Below are 17,299 nucleotides of genomic sequence, written 5' to 3' on the forward strand. Positions count from 1 at the left end.
ATGATTTTATTTCTAATTCTTTTGAAATAAAGCTCATTACTATATTAATTGTTTTAGCAGCTATAACTAAGAGAGCTCAGATTCCTTTCTCTTCATGACTTCCTGCTGCTATAGCAGCTCCTACTCCTGTTTCTGCTTTAGTTCATTCTTCTACTCTTGTTACTGCTGGTGTTTATTTATTAATTCGTTTTAGACCAATATTGGATACTTATAATTGTGGTTGATTTTTACTTTTAATTGGTTGTATAACTATATTTATGGCTGGATTGGGCGCTAATTTTGAGTTTGATTTAAAGAAGATTATTGCTCTTTCTACTTTAAGACAACTTGGTTTAATAATAAGAATTTTGGCTATAGGTTATCCAAAGCTTGCATTTTTTCATTTATTGGCTCATGCTTTATTTAAGGCATTATTATTTATATGTGCAGGTTCAATAATTCATAATTTGAAGGATTCTCAGGATATTCGTTTTATAGGATCAATTGTTAATTTCATACCTTTAACTTCAGTTTGTTTTAATGTTTCTAGTTTATCTTTGTGTGGAATACCTTTTTTAGCGGGATTTTATTCAAAGGATTTAATTCTTGAGATGGTTTGTTTAAGATGAATTAATTGTTTAATTTTTTTCTTTATTTTTTTTCTACTGGTTTAACTGCTTCTTATTCTTTTCGTTTGTTTTATTATTCAATATCTGGTGATAATAATTTTTATTCTAGATTTTCTTTTGATGATAAGGGTTATTATATTTCATTTGGAATAATTGGTCTATTGTTTGTTGCTGTTTTTGGTGGTAGTCTTTTATCTTGATTAATTTTTCCTATTCCTCATGTGATTGCTTTACCTAATTATTTAAAGTTTTTAACTATTACAGTTGTTATTTTAGGTGCTTATTTAGGTTATCTTATTTCTAATTTTGATTTTTCTCATAATTTATTTTCTTTAAGTATACTTTCTTTTGTTAGATTTGCTGGTTCTATATGATTTATACCTTTTCTTTCAACTAAGTTTATTAGATATATTCCTTTAAAAATAGGTTATTATTCATCTAAGTCATTTGATTATGGTTGAGGTGAATTACTTGGTGGTCAAGGTTTATATAGATTATTTATTTATTTAATTGGTTATATTCAAGGTTGATATGATTCTAATTTCAAGATTTATCTTTTAACTTTTATTTTTTGAATATTTATTTTGGTAATATTGTTTTTCGTTTACTCAAATAGCTTATAATTAGAGCGTGACACTGAAGATGTTAAGGAAGTATTTTTACTTTTAAGTATTTATAAATATAGATATATTATTTTTACAGTGAAAATGTAATGTTTTATTTAAACTATATAAATTCTAGAAATGTTAACGGAGTTTAACCGCTAATATAAAAAGTTAGCAGCTTTCATATTGGCTTTACATTTCCTTAATTGGAACTATTATAGTTCAATTATATTATTAACAGTAATACGCCTCTTTTTGGCTTCAATTAATAAGAATAAGGGTAGTACATACCAATCTTCCAGGTCGAAACTGACTGCAATATTTCGCTTCTTATTCTATTTAAGGTTGATTGATAATATCAATACTTTTTGAATGCAACCCAAATGTTATATTTAACTACAACCCTTTATTCTGCTCATTGTAATGCTCCTTGGTTTCATTCATGGTATAGTCCTCCTAAGAGAACTAGAATAAAAAATATTGTTGATACTGTTCAGATTATAATGTCTGAAGTTTTAAAAATAATTACAATTGGTAGAATTAGTGCAATTTCTACATCAAAAATTAAAAAGATTACTGTGATTAATAAGAATCGTATTGAGAATGGTATTCGTGCTGATCTTTTTGGATCAAACCGACATTCAACTGGTGATCTTTTTTCTCGATCATTAATTAATTTTTTTGATAGTGTTGTTGCCAGGATTATAACAATTATTGGAATAATAAATCTAATGAAAACTCTTGTTGATAGAATTAGAATTGTTTTTCTTGATTTATATCAAGTTTTCTGATTGGAAGTCAAATGTACTATTTATACTAGAAAAACAATTATCTACCTCAACAATAAATAGAGATATATAAGAATAATCATACTACATCTACGAAGTGTCAGTATCATGCTGCTGCTTCAAATCCAAAGTGATGTCTTGGTGAAAATTGATTTATTGAGTGTCGAAGTAGACATGTTGATAAAAAGATTGTTCCAATAATTACGTGTAAACCATGGAATCCTGTTGCAACAAAGAATGTTGATCCATAAACTGCATCTGCAATGGTAAAAGGTGCTTCTCAATATTCATATGCTTGAAGTATTGTAAAGTATAGTCCTAATAACACTGTGAAGAATAATCCTTGTAGTGCTTGAGTATGATTAGATTCCATTAAACTATGATGTGCTCATGTTACTGTTACTCCTGATGCTAAAAGAATAGCTGTATTAAGTAATGGAATTTGTATAGGGTTAAAGGGTTGAATTCCTATTGGAGGTCATAGTATTCCTAGTTCAATTGTTGGTGCTAATCTTCTTCTAAAGAATGCTCAAAAAAAAGAAACGAAAAATAATACCTCTGATGCAATAAATAAAATTATTCCTCATCGTAATCCAATTGATACAAATCCTGTATGTAATCCTTGATATGTTCCTTCTCGTACTACATCTCGTCATCATTGAATTATAGTTAGTAGGGTAATTCCAAATCCAATTATGAATAAGTTAATATTAAATAGGTGGAATCATTTTGCTAGTCCTGATACTAGGACTATTGCTCCAATTGCTCCTGTTAATGGTCAAGGTCTATAGTCTACTAAGTGGAATGGGTGGTTTGAGTGAGTTGTTAACATAGGTTTAATATACTTCTCTAGAATATAGAGTTCTTAGAATTGAGAAAACATAGGCTTGAATTATTGCTACTGCTGATTCTAGAATTAATAGAAGTATTTGTCCAATAATTAGTAATGAGATTAAGTTTATTGCTATAGATGGTCCTGTGTTTCCTAATAAGGTTAATAATAAGTGTCCTGCAATTATATTTGCTGCCAACCGTACTGCTAATGTACCTGGTCGAATAACATTACTAATTGTTTCAATTAGTACTATAAATGATATTAATGCAGGCAGTGTACCTTGTGGTACAAGGTGTGTAAATATATGATTAGTATGGTTAATTCATCCAAATAATATAAATCTTAGCCATATAGGTAGGGCAATGGCAAATGTTAATGCTAAATGTCTTGTTCTAGTAAAAATATAAGGGAATAATCCTATGGAATTGTTAAATAATATTATAATAAAAATTGAGATGAAAATGAATGTTGTTCCATTAAATGATTTTGGTCCAAGAAATGTGTTAAATTCATTATGTAAGGTTAAATTTAGTTTATTTCAGATAATGTTAATTCGTGATGGTGTAAGTCAAAATAGTGATGGGATTAATAATAGTCCTAGAAATGTTCTAGTTCAATTTAATGATAAATTAAAGATGTTAGTTGATGGGTCAAATGTTGAGAATAGATTTGTTATCATTTTCAATTTAAGTTTTTTATTTAAATTGTTCCTTTTTCTGCTCTTTTAATAAGGTTAGGTTTAAATGAGAAGAAGTTTATTTGATTAAACAAGATTAATGTAGCTGAAAATATAATGAATAGTGAGAATCATATAAGAGGGGATATTTGAGGGATTTGGATATAATTTCCCCATCAGAAGTAGTCGTTAATTTACTATTATTTGGTTTAAGAGACCATTACTTACTTTCAGTCATCTGATGAATTTCAAGGTGTACTAATTTTTTTTAGTTACTTTAGATTGACACTCTCATGTTATTTATTTTAACTAACTCCTTAAATTATCTTAGATAATCACTTAATAAATAAATTTACTGAAGTTCTTTCAATTACAATTGGTATAAATCTGTGGTTTGCTCCACAGATTTCTGAGCATTGTCCAAAGAATAATCCAGGTCGATTTATTGTGAATGTTCCTTGATTTAACCGACCTGGCGTTGCATCAATTTTAACCCCTAATGCAGGAACTGCTCATGAGTGTAGAACATCTGATGCTCTTGTTAATACTGGTACTTCTGTATTTATTGGTAGGATTGTTGGGTTATCTACATCTAGTAGTCGGAATCCATCATTTTCTAGGTCTTGTTCTGGTGTTATATAAGTGTCAAATTCTACGTCTATGAAGTCTGAATATTCATATCTTCAATATCATTGTCGTCCAATGGTTTTAATTGTAATTATTGCATCTACTGAATCATCAAGTAAATATAATAGTCGTAATGATGGAAGGGCAATAAAAATTAATGTAATTGCTGGTAAAGCTGTTCAGATTGTTTCAATTAAATGTCCATGAAGTATATTACGGTTAGTATAGGCAATAAATAATATATAACTTAGGGCATAACCTACAATTACTGTAATTAATAATAATACGACCATAGTATGATCATGAAAGAATGATAATTGCTCCATTAATGGTGAAGCTCCATCTTGAAGAGATAAATTTGATCATGTTGCCATTAATAAATATTTTCTAATAAAAGGTCAAAAATTTATTTGTAGAGCTTAAATCTACTGCACTAATCTGCCATATTAGAATCTAGAGATTAATGGTAATTCTGAGTAACTATGTTCTGCAGGAGGGTTATTTTGTAGTCATTCTGTTGATCTTCTTATGTTAGCTCTAAATATAATTGCTCGGTTTGTAATCATTCTTTCTCATATAATTACAATGAATATAATGATTCCTACAATAGAAATTGTAGACCCAATTCTTGATACTACGTTTCATGATGTATATGCGTCTGGGTAGTCAGAGTATCGTCGAGGTATTCCTGCTAATCCTAGGAAGTGTTGAGGAAAGAATGTTATATTTACTCCAATGAATATAATTGTAAATTGGATTTTTAATCATGTATTATTTATAGTTAATCCTGTAAATAGTGGATATCATTGAATGACACCTCCTATAATTGCAAATACTGCTCCTATAGATAATACATAATGAAAGTGGGCTACTACATAATATGTATCATGTAATACAATATCAAGTGATGAATTTGCTAATACTAATCCTGTTAATCCACCAATTGTAAATAGGAAAATAAATCCTAGAGCTCATAATAATGGTGGATTGAACTTGAATTTAGTTCCATATAATGTAGCTAATCATCTAAATACCTTAATTCCTGTAGGTACAGCAATAATTATTGTTGCTGATGTAAAATATGCTCGTGTGTCAACATCCATTCCTACTGTAAATATATGATGTGCTCATACAATAAATCCTATTAGTCCAATTGATAGTATAGCATAAATTATACCTAATGTTCCAAATGATTCAATTTTTCCTCTTTCTTGACATACAATATGTGAAATAATTCCGAACCCCGGTAGAATTAAAATATAAACTTCTGGGTGTCCAAAGAATCAAAATAGATGTTGATATAGAATTGGGTCACCCCCTCCTGTAGGGTCAAAGAATGATGTATTTAAATTTCGATCTGTTAATAATATAGTAATAGCTCCTGCTAAAACTGGAAGCGAAAGAAGGAGAAGTAATGCTGTAATAGCTACAGATCATACAAATAAAGGTGTTTGATCTAAAGTTATACTTTCTGATCGTATATTAATTGCTGTTGTAATGAAATTCACTGCACCAAGAATAGATGATACACCTGCTAAGTGCAGTGAAAAAATAGCTAGATCTACAGATGCACCCCCGTGTGCAATAGCTCCTGCTAGAGGAGGGTAAACTGTTCATCCTGTACCAGCACCATTATCTACTATAGAAGATGTAAGAAGAAGGGTTAGTGAAGGTGGTAGTAATCAAAAACTTATATTATTTATTCGTGGAAATGCTATATCTGGTGCACCAATTATTAGTGGAACAAGTCAATTACCAAATCCACCAATTATAATAGGTATTACTATAAAGAAAATTATTACGAATGCGTGAGCTGTAATAATAACATTATAAATCTGGTCATCCCCAATTAGAGATCCGGGTTGGCCAAGTTCAGCACGAATAAGTATTCTTATTGATGTTCCTACTATTCCTGCTCATGCTCCAAATATGAAGTATAAAGTACCAATGTCCTTATGGTTTGTTGAGAATAATCATTTTTGCGGTAAGATGGCTGAATTTTAGGTGGTAGACTGTAAATCTACTTATGAGATGTTTTCTCTCTTATCATATTTAGGTCTTATATTCAATTATGATTCTAGACTGCAATTCTAGAGGTGTAAAATTTTACTAAGGCCTAAAAGATTATTCTTTTAATTATAACTTTGAAGGTTATTAGTTTGATTAACTTAAGTCCTTAGTATAATGAAATTAAGGTTGATGTTGAAATCAATCCTATTGTTGAAATTATTACTGTTATAGGAAGAATGATTCTTGATTTTTGGGACTTTATCTTTATAGATCACGAATTTTCTGTGTATGATATAATTAGAGCTGAGAATCTAATACGTATATAGTAGTAGAGTGTAATTGTAGTTAATACAACTATAATAGTTATAATAGTTGTTATATTGTTTTCTATTAATGATTGTATTACAATTCATTTTGGTAAGAATCCAAGGAATGGTGGTAGTCCACCTAAAGATAATAAAGATAAGAATATTATGAATTTAATTTCGGTTTTTATATTTCTGGCTGAATAAATTTGATTTATGAAAAATAAATTTATTTGCTTAAATAATAAAACTATAATTAATCTTAATAGTGAGTAAATAATGAAGTATAGTTCTCAGATGTTTTCTCTGACTGTTAATGATCTAATTATTCAACCTAGATGTCTGATTGATGAATATGCTAAAAGTTGTCGTAAGGATGTTTGTTTAAACCTCCTATTGCCCCAATAATAATTCTTAAGATAATAATTGTTCAAATAAAAGTTCTTAATTGAATACAATAAGATAAGACCATAATTGGGGCGATTTTTTGTCATGTTATTAATGTTAAACAATTATTTCATCTTGATGCTCCTATAACTTCTGGAAATCAGAAATGGAAAGGTGCAGCTCCAATCTTTAATAATAGTCTAGATCTAATTATTATTGATGGGATAAATTCTGTTTCCCATCCCATGGGATATTTTATTTGAATCAGCAAAATTGAAAATAATAATATTGTCGATGCTATTGCTTGGACAATAAAATATTTAATTGATGATTCATTTATTATTATATTTTTATTTCTTGTGAGGAGCGGAATAAATGAAAGTAAGTTGATCTCAAGTCCTATTCAAACCCCAAATCAGGAATTTGATGAAATGGACAGGATCGTTCCTATCATTAATGTTGATAGGAAGAGAAGTTTTGTAGAGTTGTTGGTCATTAAAAAGGAGAGGATTGATACCTCTATAAATGGGGTATGAACCCATTAGCTTGTTTAGCTTACCTTTTTACATTAAGGTGTATGATGCACGTTAGTTTTTGATACTAAAGGAGGTAGTTTAATTCTATCTTAAGTAATTTTAATGAAGGTAATTTTATTTACTTTATTTACCCTATCAAGGTAACCCTTTAATCAGGCACTTCATTGATTTAATATATAAATCGAAAGTTTTTTTTGAAATTCTTTTATGTATTATTTTGTTTAATTAGGATTAATTTATCCTGCTCATTTTATTTTTTTTATATATATATATAATAAATAATTTATATTAATATATTACATTTAATTGAAATTAAAGTAGTATAAGTTCATCTTACCATTATCAATTGATTATTTTAATGCAATTATTTACCTAGGATTATAGCTACTTATGTTTTTAGCTTAAAATAGGTTATTATAATATAATATTTATAATAATATGTAATTTAATATTTAATATTATTATAATTGGATATAATAAATAAAATTATTAATTTAAATATAAAATATTATAATTAATATAAATAATTATATTAATTATAATAATATAATTATGTAAATTATCTATAATTAGATTATTTAACTAATATATATGAAAGTTAACTTAATATAAAAAAAAAGAATTCATATTAATAACATATTATATTAAATTACATAATTGTATAAAATATATTTATTATATTATTTAATCTTTCTTTATTTATTAGTGAAAAGAAAGATTAAATAAGAAAGAATATAATACATTTATTGCTATACATGTTCCATATTAATCTTTAATTATATATAATAGAGAAGTTGTTGTGGTCATACATAGGGGCGTTTCTTTTTTTTTTGTTAATGTTTGTGGTTTTTTTCTTTTTTTTTTCTTTAAATATTTGAATCTTTTATTTTTTCCTGAATTAATAGATTTAAAATTTTCTTATTTTTTATTTTAAAAGTTTTATTCTTGCTTGTTTATTCACTTTTTCTTTGTATTATATGTAAGTTTTGTTAGACTAAATGTTCTTTTTGCAGTAATTCGATTTAATTATCAAGTGATTTTGGATTTAGCAATTGATTTAGTATCGGCATAATTCGTGCCAGCAGCCGCGGTTATACGATTGATACAAGTGAATATTATTGGTTAAAACAGTTGTTTATATTATTAGGGTTGAAATATAAATTTGTAAGGTTAAAATTTATTTGTGGCCCTTTTTATGAATCTGTGAAATTTAAATAATAAACTAGGATTAGATACCCTATTATTTTAAATGTTAATTATATTTACCAGGGTACTATTAGTTAAGGTCTTTAAACCCAAAGAATTTGGCGGTATCTCATTCCATTCAGAGGAACCTACCCCATGATTGATAATACACGATTTACTCTACTTAATTTATTAGTTTGTATATCTCCGTTATCAGAGAATCTTTTTAGAGTTATAATTCTCAAGATTTATAATTATAAAATATTTCAGGTCAAGGTGCAGCTTATAGTTAAGAGGAGGTGGGTTACAATAGATTTTTGTTTATAACGAATTTGATAGTGAAATACTGTTAATGAAGGTGGATTTGATAGTAATTTAATTTATTTAATTTAACTGACATTGGCTCTGAGATGTGTACACATCGCCCGTCGCTCTCATTATTGATTATTCTATTTTATTTTAAAGTAGCTTCAATTTAGATGAGATAAGTCGTAACATAGTAGATGTACTGGAAAGTGTATCTAGGAAGAGTTTAAAGATATAACTTATTAGTAAAGTGTTTCATTTACACTAAAAATTTTTCTGTGCAAATCACGATATCTTGATTATTTATTTTATTATATTTATTTTTTGTTTATTTAATTATTTAATATAAATAATTTTATTGTATTTTTGTCTTAGTATATTTTATAGAATTGATTTTTTAAATTATAGTTTATTGGTAATGTAAGTGTTTTATGAAATAATATTTTAAATTTTTTTAAGTAGATTTTATTTATTGTACCTTTTGTATCAGGGTTTATCAAAATTTTAGTATTTATTTTACTTGTCTCGATTTGGGTTGATTTATAAATAATTTATAGTTAATGTATCATAATTATTATTAAATTATTTATAGAAATGAGATGTTAATCGTTTCCCAAGATATCTAGTTTCTTAAGAAAAAATTTAATTTTTTAAAGTTATTTGTTTTTATTTAATTTTTTAAGTAAAAATATTAACTTATTTATTCTTTAAGGGATAAGCTTTGAAGTTAATAACCTATAATTTATTTTATAGAAATATAATAGTAAGCTTTAAACCAGCTATCTTTAAGATTACGTTTTAGTTCATTATTTTTTATTTTGATTTTATAAATATTTTAGGTTTTTTATTAAGATTATTAATTTAATTTTAAAATTTTTGTAATAATGATTTAATTAGTATATTTATTTGTATGAAATTTTTACCTTGTGAACTTATTATAAGGAACTAGGCAAAATTGATTTCCGCCTGTTTATCAAAAACATGTCCTCTTGTTTATATTTTGAGGTCTGGCCTGCTCACTGAGCGTATTTTTAAAGAGCCACGGTATTTTGAACGTGCAAAGGTAGCATAATCATTAGTCTCTTAATTAGTGGCTGGAATGAATGGCTTGACGAGAAATCAACTGTCTCTTAATAAATTTTTGAATTTAACTTTTGAGTCAAAAGGCTTAAATTCTTCTTTAGGACGAGAAGACCCTATAGAGCTTGACATTTTACTTTTATATAGTTTTTTGTTTGTCTTTCTATATTTAATGATGATGTTTTGTTGGGGTGACATGAAGAATAGATAAACTCTTCATTATTATATCATTTATTTATGTTTGTTATTTTGATCCATAATTTATGATCATAAGATTAAGTTACCTTAGGGATAACAGCGTAATTGTTTTTGAGAGCTCATATCGACAAAGCAGATTGCGACCTCGATGTTGGATTAAGAAAAATTTTGGGTGCAGGAGCCCAATGATTAGGTCTGTTCGACCTTTAAATTCTTACATGATCTGAGTTCAGACCGGCGTGAGCCAGGTCGGTTTCTATCCTAAGATTGTTAATCCATATTAGTACGAAAGGACCATATGGTTAAAATATTTTTTGTTTTATTGAATAATATTAATTTATTTACTATTTTGACAGATTAATGTGTTGAATTTAGAATTCATTTATGTAGATTTTTTCTACAAATAGTATTGATACTTTATGATTTATTTATATTTATTTTGAATTTTCTTTTATTGGTTATTTGTGTTTTAATTAGTGTTGCCTTTTTAACTTTATTAGAGCGTAAGGTTTTAGGTTATATTCAGATTCGAAAGGGTCCAGATAAGGTAGGTTTTGTTGGAATTCCTCAGCCATTTAGAGATGCTATTACGTTAATTTGTAAGGAGCAGCCAATTCCTATTATATCTAATTACCTACTTTATTATTTTTCCCCTGTTTTTAATTTAATGATTTCTTTAGGCGTTTGAGTAATTTTTCCTTATTTAACTTATATGTGTTCTTTTTCTTATGGATTTTTATTTTTTTTATGTTGTACTAGATTAGGTGTTTATACTGTTATAATTGCTGGTTGATCTTCTAATTCAAATTATTCATTATTAGGTTCTCTTCGTTCTGTTGCTCAAACAATTTCTTATGAAGTTAGTTTAGCTTTAATTTTATTGTCTTTAATTATTTTAATTGGTAGTTTTAATATGTTTGATTTTATAAACTATCAGCTTTATTGTTGATTTATTATTATTTCTTTTCCTTTAGCTTTAGCTTGTTTTGCTTCTTGCTTAGCTGAAACTAATCGTACTCCTTTTGATTTTGCTGAAGGGGAATCTGAGTTAGTTTCAGGATTTAATATTGAGTATGGTGCGGGTGGTTTTACTTTAATTTTTTTAGCTGAATATACTAGAATTGTCTTCATAAGAATGTTATTGGCTTTAATTTTTTTGGGCGGTGATTTTTATTCTTTTATATTTTTTATTAATCTTGCTATTATATCTTTTGGTTTTATTTGGGTTCGTGGAACATTACCATGGTTCCGTTATGATAAATTAATGTACTTACCTTGAAAAAGTTTTTTACCTTTATCTTTGAATTTTTTATTTTCTTTGTTGGTTTAAAGATTTTATTTATCTCATTTGTTTAGTGAAATTTTTTGAGAAAAGTTAATAGAAGAGTTAAACTTCTAATTTTATGTTTTCAAAACATATGCTTTTCCTAAGCTAATTAACTTTATTCCTTAATTAATTTATCTCATGCGTTTGCGACATGGACATTAATTAAGAAATATGTGAAGTAAATAATTGTTAAGATCTGACCTGTTATAATATAAGGTTCTTCAACAGGTCGTTTACCAATTCACGTTAGTAAGCATACAACAACTACTATAATTCAGAATAAAATTTGATTAATAGGGTAAAATTGAATGCCTCGGAATGGTGTTTTATTATAAAATGGTAAAATTATTAAGATTCTAATTGATAAAAATAATGCAATAACACCTCCTAACTTATTAGGGATAGATCGTAGAATTGCATATGCAAATAGGAAATATCATTCTGGTTGAATGTGAACTGGTGTTACTAATGGGTTGGCAGGTACAAAGTTATCTGGATCTCCTAATAGGTAAGGATTAATTAAACATAGTATAATTAATAATGATGTTATTATTACAAATGTAATTGAATCCTTAAAGGTAAAGTATGGATGGAATGGAATTTTTTCAATATCTCCATTTAGTCCAAGAGGATTATTAGATCCTGTTTGGTGAAGAAAAAATAAATGAATTGCTGCTATAGCAGCAATAATAAATGGTAATACAAAATGGAATGTGAAGAATCGATTTAATGTTGCATTATCAACAGCGAATCCTCCTCATACTCATTGGACTAAATCTGTTCCTAAGTATGGGATTGCTGATAATAAATTAGTAATTACTGTTGCACCTCAAAAAGATATTTGGCCTCAGGGTAAGACATATCCTATAAATGCAGTTGCTATAACTAAAAATAAAATCACTGTACCAATTATTCAGGTATGTATATATATATATAAGATCCATAGTAAATTCCCCGTCCTACATGTAAGTAAATACAAATAAAAAATATAGATGCTCCATTTGCGTGTAAGGTTCGGATAATTCAACCATTATTTACGTCTCGGCAGATGTGTACTACACTACTGAATGCTATTTCAATATTTGATGTATAATGTATAGCTAAAAATAGTCCAGTTACGATTTGAATTACCAAACATAACCCTAATAGGGATCCAAAATTTCATCAAAATGAAATATTTGTTGGGGCAGGTAAGTCAATTAAAGAGTTATTAATAATTTTAATTAAAGGATGTCTTAATCGTAAGGCTTTATTCATTAGTAATTATCTTATTTTACGAATAGGTCCCTGATTAATATTGGTGATTTTAACAACTGCTAGTAGTGCTAAAAATAAATGAATTATTATTATTATTGTAATAATGAATGTTGGTCTATTATATAATTTTTATAAAGATATTGTTATTTTTTGATAATTGATTGAATTATCAATATTTATAGTTTCGGTGTTTTTTAAAAAGTCTATAAATATAGATATATCTAGAATAATTAATATTAATATGATAAATACTCACATTATTAATGTAATAATTATAGTGATTGATTTAGGCTGAAATATTTCGTTTGATGCAATTCTTGTAATGTAAATAAATAATACTACTATACCACCAAGAAATGTTAAAAATAAAATATATGATAATCAATATCTTTCTATTATTTTTCCTGTTATTAATCCAACTAGGAAGGTTTGAAGGATAATAAAAAGCATTATTGATATTGGGTGTCTTAATTTAATAAAATTAATATTTATTACATTTGATAATGATATAATTATTATTTTGATCATTTCAGGGGTTAGTTTATTTAAAATACCGGTTTTGGGGACCAATGATGGAAGCTTTTCCACCTCTGAAGTTTTAAAAGTGGGGGCTGGACTTATTTCCGGTTTACAAGACCGGCGTTTTTTTAAACGATTAAAACTAATGTTTTTATTCTCTATTTTTACTTCTTTATTGATTTATTTTGCTGGTGTTTATGTTTTTTCTTCTAAACGTAAACATTTATTAATGGTTCTTTTGAGATTAGAATATATTGTTCTTTCTTTATTTATGTTAGTTATTGTTTTTCTTATTGAGTTTGATTATGATTATTTTTTTCCTGTTATTTTTTTAGTTTTTTCTGTTTGTGAGGGTGCTTTAGGTCTTTCTATTTTAGTTTCAATAATTCGTTCTCATGGTAATGATTTTTTTAATTCTTTTGGTTTATCTTTATGTTAAAGTATTTATTTATAACTATTTTTTTGATCCCTCTTTGTTTATTAAATAATTGTTGATGGTTGGTTCATTCTTTAATGTTTCTGTCGGGTTTTGTTTTTATAATTTGTGTTTATTCATATGCTGATTTGAATATAATTAGATATTATTTTGGTATTGATTATTTTTCTTTTAGTTTAATTTCACTTAGTTTTTGGATTTGTTCTTTAATAATCACTGCTAGAGGTTCAGTTTATTTAAGTTCATATCATTCTAATTTTTTTGTTTTTATGGTTTTGATTTTAATAATTATGCTTTATTGTTCATTTGCTAGATTAAGTCTTCTTTCTTTTTATATTTTTTTTGAGGCTAGATTAGTTCCTACTTTACTTTTAATTTTGGGTTGGGGTTATCAACCTGAGCGTTTGCAGGCTGGTGTTTATTTAATTTTTTATACTTTGGTTGCTAGATTACCTTTATTATTAGTTTTATTTAAGGTTTATGATTTTTCTAATACTTTATATTTTCCTTTATTGGTTGATTTTGGTTCTTATTATTTTATGTTTTATGTATTTATAATTTTGGCTTTTTTAGTTAAGATACCTATGTTTTTGGTTCATTTATGACTTCCTAAGGCTCATGTAGAGGCCCCTATTTCAGGTAGAATAATTCTTGCTGGTGTTTTATTAAAGTTAGGTGGTTATGTTATTTTTCGTGTTATAAAGGTTATTTCTTATTTGGGTTTAAAGTTTAAATATTTTTGATTGTCTTTAGGTTTATCTGGGGGTGTTATTGTAAGATTTATTTGTTTTCGTCAGGTTGATTTAAAGTCTTTAATTGCATATTCTTCTGTTGCTCATATAAGAATGGTTATTGGTGGATTGATGACTATGAATTGATGAGGTTGTGTAGGTTCTCTTTCTCTAATGGTTGGTCATGGTTTATGTTCTTCTGGTTTATTTTGTTTATCTAATATTATTTATGAACGTTTAGGTAGACGAAGATTATTAATTAACAAGGGTATAATTAATTTGATGCCAAGAATGGCTTTATGATGATTTCTTTTAAGATCATCAAATATGGCTGCTCCTCCTTCTTTAAATTTGGTAGGTGAAATTAGATTATTAAATAGAATTATATCTTGATCTTCTTTTAGATTCTTTGCTTTGATTTTTTTATCTTTTTTTAGAGCTGTTTATACTTTGTATATATGTTCTTATTCTCAGCATGGGAATTATTATTCTGGTGTTTATACTTGTTCTCTTGGTTATTTTCGTGAATATCATCTTTTACTTTTACATTGATTGCCTTTAAATATTCTCTGTTTAAAGGGTGAATATTTCTTTGTTTAGTTTGCTTAAGTATTTTAATTAAAAATATTGTTTTGTGGAATCAATGATATGAAGTTTTTCATCTTAGGCCGTGAATTTATTTTCTATTTGTTCTTTGAGTTTTTTTTCTTTGTTTATTTCGAGAACTATAATTTTTATTTTAGGTATTTATTATTTAATAATTGATTATAGAGTTTTTGTTGAGTGAGAGCTTTTCAATTTAAATGGTTCTATAGTTGTTATAACTTTAATTTTGGATTGAATATCTCTTATTTTTATATCTTTTGTTATATATATTTCTTCTTTGGTTATTTATTATAGAGAGGATTATATATCTGGTGAAAAGAATATAAATCGTTTTATTATTATTGTTTTAATATTTATTCTTTCTATAGGTTTTTTAATTATTAGTCCTAATTTAATTAGAATTTTATTAGGTTGAGATGGTTTAGGTTTAGTTTCTTATTGTTTAGTTATTTATTATCAAAATGTAAAATCTTATAGTGCTGGTATATTAACTGCACTTTCTAATCGTATTGGTGATGTTGCTATTTTAATTTCTATTGCATGAATGTTAAATTTTGGTGGTTGAAATTATATTTATTATTATGATTTTATTTCTAATTCTTTTGAAATAAAGCTCATTACTATATTAATTGTTTTAGCAGCTATAACTAAGAGAGCTCAGATTCCTTTCTCTTCATGACTTCCTGCTGCTATAGCAGCTCCTACTCCTGTTTCTGCTTTAGTTCATTCTTCTACTCTTGTTACTGCTGGTGTTTATTTATTAATTCGTTTTAGACCAATATTGGATACTTATAATTGTGGTTGATTTTTACTTTTAATTGGTTGTATAACTATATTTATGGCTGGATTGGGCGCTAATTTAGAGTTTGATTAAAAGAAGATAATTGCTCTTTCTACTTTAAGACAACTTGGTTTAATATTAAGAATTTTGGCTATAGGTTATCCAAAGCTTGCATTTTTTCATTTATTGGCTCATGCTTTATTTAAGGCATTATTATTTATATGTGCAGGTTCAATAATTCATAATTTGAAGGATTCTCAGGATATTCGTTTTATAGGATCAATTGTTAATTTCATACCTTTAACTTCAGTGTGTTTTAATGTTTCTAGTTTATCTTTGTGTGGAATACCTTTTTTAGCGGGATTTTATTCAAAGGATTTAATTCTTGAGATGGTTTGTTTAAGATGAATTAATTGTTTAATTTTTTTCTTTATTTTTTTTCTACTGGTTTAACTGCTTCTTATTCTTTTCGTTTGTTTTATTATTCAATATCTGGTGATAATAATTTTTATTCTAGATTTTCTTTTGATGATAAGGGTTATTATATTTCATTTGGAATAATTGGTCTATTGTTTGTTGCTGTTTTTGGTGGTAGTCTTTTATCTTGATTAATTTTTCCTATTCCTCATGTGATTGCTTTACCTTATTATTTAAAGTTTTTAACTATTACAGTTGTTATTTTAGGTGCTTATTTAGGTTATCTTATTTCTAATTTTGATTTTTCTCATAATTTATTTTCTTTAAGTATACTTTCTTTTGTTAGATTTGCTGGTTCTATATGATTTATACCTTTTCTTTCAACTAAGTTTATTAGATATATTCCTTTAAAAATAGGTTATTATTCATCTAAGTCATTTGATTATGGTTGAGGTGAATTACTTGGTGGTCAAGGTTTATATAGATTATTTATTTATTTAATTGCTTATATTCAAGGTTGATATGCTTCTAATTTCAAGATTTATCTTTTAACTTTTATTTTTTGAATATTTATTTTGGTAATATTGTTTTTCGTTTACTTAAATAGCTTATAATTAGAGCGTGACACTGAAGATGTTAAGGAAGTATTTTTACTTTTAAGTATTTATAAATATAGATATATTATTTTTACAGTGAAAATGTAATGTTTTATTTAAACTATATAAATTTTAGAAATGTTAACGGAGTTTAACCGCTAATATAAAAAGTTAGCAGCTTTCATATTGGCTTTACATTTCCTTAATTGGAACTATTATAGTTCAATTATATTATTAACAGTAATACGCCTCTTTTTGGCTTCAATTAATAAGAAAAAGGGTAGTACATACCAATCTTCCAGGTCGAAACTGACTGCAATATTTCGCTTCTTATTCTATTTAAGGTTGATTGATAATATCAATACTTTTTGAATGCAACCCAAATGTTATATTTAACTACAACCCTTTATTCTGCTCATTGTAATGCTCCTTGGTTTCATTCATGGTATAGTCCTCCTAATAGAACTAGAATAAAAAATATTG

General features: G+C 26.6%; 2 long non-coding RNA genes across 3 annotated transcripts in view; both read left to right on the forward strand.

Annotated features, from left to right (window-relative positions):
* The window catches only part of LOC126278645 (uncharacterized), a 67,923-nt gene extending 57,433 nt beyond the window's left edge, over positions 1–10,490 (forward strand). Inside the window, exon 2 of the long non-coding RNA XR_007550757.1 lies at positions 9,932–10,490. This is a non-coding gene — a long non-coding RNA (uncharacterized LOC126278645). The remainder of the gene's footprint in view (positions 1–9,931) is intronic.
* Positions 1–17,299, forward strand: part of LOC126278644 (uncharacterized) — a 325,715-nt gene that overhangs the window by 199,757 nt on the left and 108,659 nt on the right. The gene's annotated exons all lie outside the window — the stretch shown is intronic.

Source organism: Schistocerca gregaria, chromosome 6 (genome assembly GCF_023897955.1).
Source record: "Schistocerca gregaria isolate iqSchGreg1 chromosome 6, iqSchGreg1.2, whole genome shotgun sequence".
In the NCBI taxonomy this organism is placed as follows: Eukaryota; Metazoa; Arthropoda; class Insecta; order Orthoptera; family Acrididae; genus Schistocerca; species Schistocerca gregaria.